General features: G+C 38.9%; 2 long non-coding RNA genes across 7 annotated transcripts; both read right to left on the bottom strand.

Annotated features, from left to right (window-relative positions):
* Nucleotides 1–407: 407 nt before the first annotated feature.
* On the bottom strand, nucleotides 408–2,602 carry LOC121895001. Its single transcript, XR_006095651.1, has 3 exons — nucleotides 994–2,602; nucleotides 796–918; nucleotides 408–672 (listed from the first exon to the last, which is right to left on the bottom strand). It is a non-coding gene; the product is annotated as an uncharacterized LOC121895001 (long non-coding RNA).
* Nucleotides 2,603–2,744: 142 nt separating this feature from the next.
* Nucleotides 2,745–11,187, bottom strand: LOC121894999. Of its 6 annotated transcripts, none has more exons than XR_006095646.1 (5): nucleotides 11,037–11,187; nucleotides 10,410–10,459; nucleotides 10,048–10,144; nucleotides 6,676–8,915; nucleotides 2,745–5,643 (listed from the first exon to the last, which is right to left on the bottom strand). It is a non-coding gene; the product is annotated as an uncharacterized LOC121894999 (long non-coding RNA). The 6 variants fall into 6 exon arrangements; XR_006095647.1 differs by lacking the exon at nucleotides 11,037–11,187 and having other exon boundaries at nucleotides 6,676–8,005; nucleotides 8,778–8,915; nucleotides 10,410–11,021; XR_006095649.1 differs by lacking the exon at nucleotides 11,037–11,187 and having other exon boundaries at nucleotides 6,676–7,294; nucleotides 8,778–8,915; nucleotides 10,410–11,006.
* Nucleotides 11,188–11,584: the final 397 nt, after the last annotated feature.

Here is an 11,584-nt window from a genome sequence, read left to right as displayed (position 1 = left end):
ATCCAGGAGAAGTGGAGATATTTCACTGGATAAGTGAAAACTTTGACTGACTGGTGGCGCTAGATAAAAGTTCAGTGGATCACCAAAGTGAGTAGGCTTCATCCTCTGGGGACCAGGAATAAGTAAACATGTCATGGCAATCCATCCAATAGTTGTTACAATACTTCCATCTGGACCAAAGTTGTAGCCTGACAGACCTACATAAAAAATCTACCTTTAGGATGAAAACTGTTTACACTATGTTCTCCTTTGTATTTTAGGTTTTCAGGCACAAGAAGAAATTACACCCATTTTTTGTTGAACAGTAATGAGTTTACCAGTCAGGAGCACAGCTTATTCCTCAGGACATCCATTTTCTTTTATTGTTTTATTTTTGTGAGAATTTGTTATAAAAATACAAACAGCATACAAAACAGAAAAAAACATTCACCCCACCCCAAGACACTGAACATTAACCAAAAAAGAGGAGAGGAAGAGACAGGAGGGTAATATTACAGTCTGCAAAAATGTATATAGTGGTTCCCAAGTCCTTTTTTAAAAGACTTAATAAAAGACAGAATAACTGAAACTAAAATCTGCATCACCCCTGACAAACATTCACAGAGCAACAAATCCCTCCTCTTTGGCCTTTGGCAACAACTTCTGTCTTAGGCTGGTGCAATCTGTGGAAACCTGAAACACACAAGTGAACAGTAGATCAGTTTCTAAACACAGTATCATCCCTACCTTGTCATCATTCCTGAATGGGAAAGCGGATGAGTTTAGAGCTCAGGACAGGCCAGGTCCCATACACACAGAATAGATCTGTTGATCTCCTGGGCTCTGATAGGTTCCAGCTGCCCCCCTCTCTCTCCTCTCTCACAGGTCCAATGCATCCCAGATGTCTCACACTGACTGGCTGGACAGACTCACAGCTGGCTAGGAGCATGGGGTGAAAGACACGGTGAGAAAAAAAAACAAAAAAAAAAAACAAAAGGCAAGAATTGAAGGTACCTGCCAAAGCTGGATAGCTCTGTCACACTGTACACTTTATAGATGGTTCATCTGTTTCTGTTCCATACAAATGAAACACAAAACACAATATTGCAGACAAGCAGCAATCATAGTTGTGTACCTCTCAATGCCAAACATCTTCCATGAACAAAGAATATAGTGTGTGCATAGTGTTTATTTAACTACGCAGTTTTTTAGGAGAACAATCTGTCATGGGTATTACCACACAGACAGGCACACATGCGTACACGCTCAGGCAAAAACACAAACCAACTTTTGTCTCTGCTCCTGCCCATCCTAGATGTTTTCTGATGTCTTTAAATTAAACATGTATTGCTTTTGTGTTTCTGCCTGAACAGAATGTGAAGGTAATAGTGTTTTAGAGAGCTTGTGGTCATTGTCCCTGGGAAAACATTTAATTAACTGTTGCTGCCACAGTGTCTCCAGCAAGCAGAACAGAGATGGACCCAAGAGACAAGAGACCGCTTGCTTCCAGAATCCCGTCACACCGGCACTCCCTCCTTAACCCAGATCTGCCTCTCCTCTGTGTCGCATAAAAATCCTGCATATGCTGCACAACCTACACATTCATATACATACATATACACACACACACACATAGGCAGGCAGGCTTTCAGTCAGCCTCTGTCCCAAGTGCTTTTGTCTGGAACAATCTATTAAACTGTGGAACACACCTTTAAATTGGTCTTTTGGGATGATACCTAATGCACATTTCATTAAATGTTTTGACATGCTGTTGTTTTATTTATTGCAGCAGTCATAAGAAAGTGCGCGTCTGACAACTTTTTCCATTAAAAACGGCAGATGTGCGCATGTGTGTGCATTCATGCATGTGTTTGTAGGAGAAGGGGGTATACATGGTGTCAAGACTAATGCATTTAGCACTAAAAAGTATCTGTGTATGCCCATTTTCTTAAGGTCCAGTAAACAGCTGCTCACACGGGGGAGGAAGGGATGACTTGTGCTCAAATGTTCCAAAAGGTTACCCATCAGCTCCCAGCAAGAAGCCATGAAAACAAAAAAACACAAGATGATCCCCCTTTGCTGACGTTTTTCCTGTTTGTAACATGAAAGCTGAAGTATTTGATGGAACTGAGGATGGATGAGTAGAGAGCAAAGGTGACTTGTTAAAACTTTGATCCAGTGTTGGTCTTTTTTAAAAGAAGAACACTCACTCCCAGCTATTCACACTACAGATTTGAAGGTTCCTCTGAGGGTTTCTGATCACCGCCGTTTTACAACAATGCATACTTCATTCACTGAATCATGTGTTTAGGCTTTGACTAGATGGCGGTATTCACGTGAGTTTGACCATGTCAGTCCTCCCTGGGCTCTCCCGTGGTCTTTTAACAGAAGACATTTAATGTCAAGAGGCCCTGTTGAACCAGATGGCCCTTCCATTACTTTTCCCAAATCAGCTTCAGGACCAGAGATGGCAACACATGGGAGCTGCTAATGACATGTTGGCATAAAAGTCACAAGGAGGAATTTATTTCTACTGCCTCTATTTTACATCTAAAACAGATTTGTTTATGGCCACATTCTCAAACATTGTAGGAACTTTTTGATGGCTTTGAGACTTAAGTTAAACGAATTCTACACAGCAAAATCACGTGTTAAATTAACTCTGAGAGTGTTAATTTTTTAACACTCACCCTGTAAGGGGTTGAAAATTAACACTAGCTAATACTGAGTAGTGTTGATAATACTCTACACTAGTGTCAGTTTTAGAAAATCAACACCACCAGACTACACTGCAATAAAGTTACACTAATGGGTGTAACACAGTCAACTCTGAGGATGTAGAAAGTTGTGAACAACCAATGCCTCCTCCAACCACTATACCCACCACAACCACCTACCCCACATACCTATCAGTCACAAAAAATACAAGACAACAACTTGCACAAAAATATTGTGTATTAAAAGGCAGGTACACTACAAACATAATTCATGAACTGAACAGTTAAGCATGGAGTCATACAAATAAGTACAAAAAAGGTCTGTAATACACCAGGTCATCTACACAGATCAGTGTGAAGCCATCTGTTTTCTCCTCAATACTAAATGCTTTTAAATGATCATCAAAATACATTGTCGAGACTTTACAAGTTAGATCATAAGTGTTGTCATCTCCAACAACTAGCTATACTGCCAATCCTTTTGAACAAAGTCATCTCATTTTCAACATCAGAACATACATACATGCCAACCTGATACTCCGTGCCATAGCTTTTAACCCAAGAAGTTGTGGAAACATTACAAAACACATCAAAAGTTTAATTTAGCGCCTCACTGCCCTCTAAACTGCATGACTTCAGTAATGGGGCCAAACTGCAATCTTTTAAAATAAAAATTCTCAAAATGAAGAGCCAACTGATTCAGATGTGTCTTTACCAGTGTTTTTCTGATGTTTTTAAAGACTTTTTGAAGAAATTGTGCTTTCCTCCAAACCACATGCACCACATGTGTATGAGTGGCCTCGTTTTCCTCATACAGCTTGGGTAATGGATCATTAGGTGGTGCTTTGGAATCAAATTTCGTTCTGGAAAGAAAGATTTAAAAAGCTTGTGATGATCAAAAATCAGATGTTTCAAATAGCAAGTCATACCATGGGTTGCAATTGGTGGAAACACAATGTTTACGATTTGAATTAAGATGAGTTGGATGTTCCAACAGCTATCATTCCTGTAAACTAAATCTCCAAACATCAATGGGATATTGTGTAAGAGGAACCATGACTGAACAGCATTAAGGCCTAAGATCTTTGCTATTGTCATCCAGTTTTATCCCACTCGGCCTGTTGTTTCTCTGTGTATATTCATAATTAAAGCTCATAACTCTCTCTGACAATGAACTCAAAGATATGGAGTTCTTAATCAAGTACTGAAACACAAGCTTTAACTCATATTGCACCACTCCTTCCAGTAGATTGCATTATATCTGCTGCGTAGTTGTCTGAAGTATGGAACAGCTGGAGGGAACTGAGCAGACACCAAATGTTGAGGCCAAAGCAGGATTTTGGTGTTCTGAATGAAGGTCTTTTGAATGTAAAGTTAAACCTGGATGATCACTAAAAATTGATTGCAACTCTCTCTTACCAGTTAAAAAAAATCAAACAACAATAATATGCACTAAACGATTCAACAAAACCAAAAAGGCCATGTAAAGCTAAGTTGTCACCAGTAACCTGAAAAACTGAACCCTTCACAGGTGTGGCTGAAAAGGGCTCCTGCATTCATCAGTCTCTAAAATCTTTAGGTCATCAACAAGTGGCTTTAGAATAGGATCAAACTTACATTTTTTTAAGTCCTCTGAGTGAAAGAGGGCTACAAGATGAATGTTCATCAACACAGAATTGAGCTTTGGTGGCAAATTTCTCAAAATAAAGTAAATACAGCCAAGTTTGTGCGCTCCCCTTTTTTGAGCCTAATGGATTGGCAGTTTCAAAATCATCAAAGTAGAGCTGGATCTGAAGAGCATGTTCTTGTTGAGAGAATAAACTGTGATTCCTGAAGTAGAAGCCATCATTTATATCTCTGTAAAAACCCTCCTGGTGTGGTTTTGCTTTTTGGAAACTGTTACAGAACTCACTTTTCCTAAACATATATGAAAGAGACCCCATGATGGGTACATACATGAACTTATTGACAGGAACTTGCCTATTTGTGCCTGTTGTATTATCTCTGCGTGTATCAAAACTCACACCAAGAATATGGTCTACAGGTTCAACTATTTTCCATTTTTCCTCAAAATATCTCATCCTTTTAGATTCTGACATGACAATGGATTTTCAAGCTGCTCAAAACAATCCTCAACTTTCTCTAAGGTTTCTCTAGATGCATCAGCATCTTTTGTATGAGCATGAAATGTTATTAATCAGTTCCTCCATTGAACCAACTAAAAATTGCACAGTACTTTCTGGAACTCCAGAGGCTTGCACTTGAGCAGTAACAGAGCTGCACATGTCTAGTATTTGCCTTTCTTCAATTGAAATGTGTGTAGTGACAGTTGCGGGAGGATCCGCATTTACTGGCTGCCAAACAGAAGCTCCAGGCTCAAACTCAAAATTGCTCACGAGATCTGAATCAACATAGTCTCCATGTGCTCAAGATAAGTGCCGCTTGTAACCAGAGTATGTGTAAAAAACAAATGAACATCCAGGCTCTCCACAGTTCAAATGTAAAGACGTTCCTGGGCACAGAGCTGGAACTTCATATGTCTAAATAACTTTGAACAACTTGTGTGGTGTACCTTGCAAATGTGAACATGTGAACATATTTCCAGTCAAAGATGTGTTCCTTTTCAAACTGCACAGCGAAGAATTCTTGCTCTAATTTCCTCGACCCGAGGACTCTCCTTCACACTGCCAACATCAATGCCATACACGGTGGTCTGGATGAATATGTAGAAGTTGCAGAACGCCTCATCCAGGACACAGCAAAAACAAAATGTACCTCGAAGAGCTCGTCAAAAGGCACCAGCTCCGGTCTGCTTCATACAGGGAATGACCTTTTGGTCCAGGACGATGTAGAAATTCTAGATGCTGTTGTTTCTTTCTCTGACGCACAGGAGAAAGGGCTGAGCAGGGCCAGTTTCCTTGAGGAAGGTCTCCATGCTTCTCCCCACCTGAGGGAGAGAGAGAGAGCGAATGAATCACATGGAATAAAATTTGGATTTTGGGTTTGAGTGCCAGCACTGCTGCCTAGAATTAAGAAAAGATATTCCAATGCTTCCAATACTCCAAGTGCACAATTATTTTTGTTTTCACGTGCACCATTAATTTTAATGAAGACAAAGCTGCTCCTGTGTTGAAAAAAAAAAAAAATCTGCATCACTTCGGGTCCTCTTGTCATCATCTCAAAATCAGTATCAGCCCATGAAAACCCCATATCAGTTGACATCTAATGTGACATATACAGTTTTAAGAACATAATTTCATGAACTTCATCGGGCAGTCAGCAGCATCCGATGTGTCTCTGAAGACTTCTTGTCCTTGGAAGTTGGAGGTAACCTGAAGAAGCAAAAGGATGGCAACCACCTAACAGTCCCATACTAGAGAATGAGAATTAACACCATAGCAATTATTTTCACTTAAAAGACCATACCAGTGTTTTTTTCATGTTTTAGCCCATTTATTACAAATCACATATACTTAACTGCCAGCCATTTTCCAAATCACACTGTGGGTTTTTAGATTGATTCATTTTTCCTACCTTCAAGACAGCCACCGGTTTCCATTCATTTCAGTACGGTATGAAAATCAACTTCCAGAGACTTGAAACTTGCTTGAGATAGGGAACCTATCACAGTGAATATTTAGTTGTAACATTAGTAACATTTTATACTTTTTTTTCTTTTTGGACATGCAAGTTTAAAGTCTCTGGAAGTTGATTTTCATACCATACTGAAATAAATGGAAACGAACGGCGGCCTGTAAGGTAGGAAAATTGATCAATCTATCATCAGTCATCAATCTAAAAACCCACAGTATGATTTGGAAAATGGTCAGAAGTAATGTTAAGTATATGAGATTTGTAGTAAAGGGGCCAAAACATGAAAAAACACTGGTATGGTCTAATGATACGTTGTGTTGACTTCACAGGGAATATAATGAATGCCCTAGAGGCATGTGAAATACTGTCTCCAATTTACTCTTACCATCTTCATCAGACTCCTGTTGTGCAGACAAAAGTAACTCATCCACATGTGCACTTTGAGGTAGATTTTTTCAATCTGCGATGATCCTCAGTTTGAAGAATGTTGGCCATTTTGCAAGGAATTTACCACACACTTCCTCACCAAAGAGCATTATGAAGTCTCGGTCAATCTTAAACACTAAACACAACATTGGAAAAAAACACAAAAAAACAAATTAGAGAGCAAACAAATAAAGCAACCACAAAGCTGTCAACAATTCATTTTATGTTTTTCCAAGCCTGGTGGAATCTTGAAATCTATCCAGGAATCTTGGAAAAAGGTCTAGGACAGTGGATGCTGTGGTTGGGTCTTGAACCACCTTTTGTCTGTGCTGAAATGTTGCCTTCATTTTGTCTTTGACAAGGGTCGTGTCAGTTGAGTGCCTCATCACCCACATTGTTTCCTTGCATTCATCATCTGACAACTGCCTCACAATTGAACACATGCTGCGATGAGTCTTAGGGCCATCTTGAAAAGTGGTCTTGGGTTTCTTGATCTCTTGAGCAGAGTTGCGCTGGACAGTTTTCAACCCTCATGCCAGGTAACTGGAACCAGTCTGGTGATCACAGAAATGTTCCTACTGATTAAAAGAAAAAAGGTTAATCTCTTACTTGTTTGAGAACAACCACAGATCCTAAACAGACCTGTGGCATGTGTGTTCAATTCAATGCACTGAAGCACTATGGCATGATCATGGGTTAAACAATTCCAATAAAGTTACTTAAATAGCACAAGGTAATAACGTTACCTGCCATTTACGTTTGTAGGGCAGGAGAAGAGTTATCAGGTTACTGTTTACAAATCCTATTACTAACACAGGCCAGTTTGGAGCAAATTGTGGAATGTTAAGTATGACTTTGGTTTTCACAGCAGGAGACTGTTGGATTGAGTTCAGTGCTGCTGTCTATGCATCTCCAAATGACAGGCATGACGTGATATGACGCCAGACGCATTAGAGATCAATTTAGATCAATTTTTATACATTGTCCTACTGTCTGGGAAACACTACATCTCACAGTCAAAGATGCCCTCTAGAGGCCATCTGACAAAGAGACAGATAACTGCCTAAATGACTGACTGATCTGAATTAGCCTCATAATATGATGCCCTCGACTGCACCATGGGAAAAGACAGCAGCATAATCAATGCTTTCATAAAGTAATGACAGCATGGATGTATCTTAATGTCAATACATACATAACTATTCTTTGAATCCAGGTCCTTCAAGTTTGCGAGCAAGGTTGTAATGCCAAGTGCGTATGTGATGCGGACATTTATGGGAGGGATTCTCCTGATAAGAGACAGATGCATCATTGAAATGTGACAACAAGGTAATGTTTTAATGTAGGTTTAGACCAATATATCAGGGCTGATATGAGCATTTTAGGAGTATTGGATATTGGTGTGTCCATGTCTTTCCTCACCAGCTGGTTGACCTTTCATGGAAAACGTTCCATTTGATCATTTCATCATGAGCTGTATTCTTGTTTTGTTTTTTGGTGATTTTCAAATTTAAAGATATTGAGTATTGGTACAAAAGCTATCAGCTATCAACAGCTTCAGTTAAAACATATCAGACCCTAGTTTAAAGATAATTTACATCTCTTCCAATGTTGATGTCAGTGGGTCCTTCAATCAGCTGTTTTTTCCGAGCTTTGGTAGATTCAAGTATTATTGTTGAATCTGAACTCGATGATGACCCTTTGGATACACATGATGGAGACCACTCTGTGAAAGATGAACCCTCTGAAGAAGACTCCTTGACACTGTTGTCTAAGAATGCACACACAGCTTTGATAGATAGATAGATAGATAGATAGATAGATAGATAGATAGATAGATAGATAGATAGATAGATAGATTCTTTATGGTCCCTCAAGGAAATTTGTTGCCACAGTATGTACAGAGGTAGTACACATCCACAACATAACTAAATGAAAGATTCATACACATACACTTGTGCTGTAAAATTCAGTTTACAAGATTAATAACAGATACATTAGCTACAAATTATTACATTAAACAACTAATTTTGAGAGAAATACAAGGCTGCAATTTCTTACCATTGCACTCTTCAGTGAAGGCCTTGAAAGACACCTCAGATGACTTCAAAAGTTAATCAAATATGTCTAAATCCTCTTCCACTCCTGCAGAATCCTTCAGGATCAAGGAAGTAAAACCTGGCTTGAATTTTGCCAGCACTAAAACAGAAAAGATAACTTCACTAAGCGTCATAACATAATATGATTTCAAGTTAAACATACACCAACAGTGAAACCCCTGTAGGCATGAATAAACATATGACACTCAGATAACCTCGTTGTAAAAATTTGGGGTAATTGTAGACATCCTCTGTCTTTGGTACCCTGACCCATTTGTTCACTCCCTTACAGGAACCAGCATATCACCACGTTCAAAGGGAAGAATGGTATATATAACACATACAACCAAACATATACAATCTACTTACAAACATCTTGCACATGTTTAGAATTAGCTAAAATACCCTTGGTTAAAAAGGACCATACTTGGTCTAGCATGTTTTAGCTCATTTACTGCAAATTGCATAAGCTATACAGTAATAGCATACAGCTCTCTCTCAATAATAATATAAATAAATTACTTGAGTAGCCTATACATAAACAAATCTAAACATCTATCATTGTTTATTTGTGTGGCAATGCAACAACAAACCCAATTTTCTAAAGGAAAGTGATAATTCAAAACCAGATAATATCGTCATCCTAAAATGTGTTGCATTTAAAGGTGCAGTGTGTAGAATTTAGTGGCATCTAGCAGGACTCACTTGGCAGAAATGGAATATAATATTCATAAGTATGTTTTAATTAGTGTATAATCACCTGAGACTAAGAATCTTCGTGTTTTCGTTACCTTAGAATAAGTCCTTTATATCTACATAGGGAGGGTCCTCTTCCACAGAGCCCGCCATGTTGCACCACCATGTTTCTACAGTAGCCCAGAATCGACAAACCAAACACTGGCTCTAGAGAGGGCCTTGGGCTATGGGTGCTGAAACTATCGCTACAGCTCAGCGCTGTAGCCCGTATTTGTAGTCCAATCAATGGCCGCTGAAAGGAAGTGGGCTACGCTTTGCGACTGTTTCGTGTCTGGTCTGGAAGAAAAATCCAGAGCGCCTCGTCTGGGGGTGCTTGAGTCGCCATGCTTTTTCTAACAAAGCAGGCTCAGTGCAAAGCTATATGCTGCCAGTGTTGATTGTGGCTAGCAAAGCTATTACTAAACCTAAAGCTACTCAATGTACCACTGGCAAAATTTTGGACAAGTTCCTCCGAAAGCTGTTAAAACTTAACAGACCTTTGTCTCCTCTCTCCCATGCTGTGCCTGTCCTGTTCGGCCCAAATGTGCTCTCCGGTTGTAGGCTTCCAAGTTCACCCCACAGTCGGTATATAGGCTTCGACAGTTTCAGGTGAAAAGAAAGAAAAACACGTTTATTAAAAGCAACATTCATTATATTCTCCCTACAGTCAGAGTGTGCTAAATTAGCTATCTACTGAGTTCATGCTAGCAATCGGCCAGTTCAACGAAAAACATTTAAAAATGGGATGTGACACTTACAGATAAAATATTTTCATACAAATGCAATTCAGTTCACACTTACTGACATTACTTGTGCTAATATCAAACTAAAACTTTAAATTTGAGCGAATAAAACTTACCACCGCAGTAAGAAAAATGGCGACCACAGATTCTGGAGGGCATTTCTTCACTGGAAATGAAAGTGTGGTCAATTTAACACTTGGAGTGTGAAAATTTTTGAAACAATCAAAATCCACACCTACTAACACTTGAGGTATTAGTTTTGATAAAGTGTTAAAATAACTCTGAACTCTGTTGATTTCAATTAACACTGAAAAATGAACACTGTCAGTTTTGCTCTGTGGCAATTACAGCAATTTAGTTTTTCCATACTATTGGAATAAGTTTTTAAATTTCAGCGATAAAAAGGATGAGACCAAAATGAATTCATCTTGCCTTGAACCCAAGGAATTAAGTTGAATAAATTAACTAATTACACCATTCAGCTGATGCTTTTTCTGTCCGAAAAATAAGGCTAAACCCTTCCCTCAAACTAGGATTCAATCATAGCTTTGTGTCTGTAATTAGGCATGACAGAAAGTAAAGTTTTGGCTTTCCCCACATGCATTTACACATTTAAAGAGTTTGGAGGGTGGTGTCTGTTTTTTAGACTGTCCCAAACTAAAAAATCAAGACCAATTGGGGCAAGGAATTGATTAAACACTGTGAATTGATTAAACGTTAGCATGTTCGTCTAACCAACTTACAATCTACAGCAGTAAATAATGCTAGTGTAGACCACAGAGAATATCATTAGCTAACTACTTTTAAGCCCCATTCACGCCTAGCACTGTTAGACTACTTTTCTGTCACTGCATGGAGCTCGTGCTGGATACAACCATCAGAGTTTACGGTAACATTGTGCTCTTGGTTTGATTTGTGGAAGTTTACACTCTGGCAACCCCAGCCAATCTCGTTACTTGAGATACTGTGATGTGTTTTTTTCTTTTAAAAGTGAAACATACTGTCTAACTTGTTGCTTGTTTTTTGTTTTTTTTTTACAACAAGCTAAGCGTTCAAACAGGGTCATAGCGGAACAAAATTGAATTTTTCTAATCATTGCGTAATGTAATCCTAGGCTAAGTCAGGGTTGCATACTCTCACTTTTTTGGCATGAGACTTGCTTTCAGGCTCCATCAAACAAGAGGAAGCAACAAAGTCACCCCTTAATGAAAAATGGCTATTTAGGTTTTGCAGAAAACATGTTCTTTTTGATGCTCACTACTGTTTGTGTGTAGTATTCTTTACTTTGAGT

The sequence above is a fragment of the Thunnus maccoyii genome, chromosome 4 (assembly GCF_910596095.1).
Source record: "Thunnus maccoyii chromosome 4, fThuMac1.1, whole genome shotgun sequence".
NCBI classification, from domain to species: domain Eukaryota; kingdom Metazoa; phylum Chordata; class Actinopteri; order Scombriformes; family Scombridae; genus Thunnus; species Thunnus maccoyii.
Note: the sequence above shows the minus strand (reverse complement) of the source record. Positions and strands in the feature narration are given on the sequence as shown.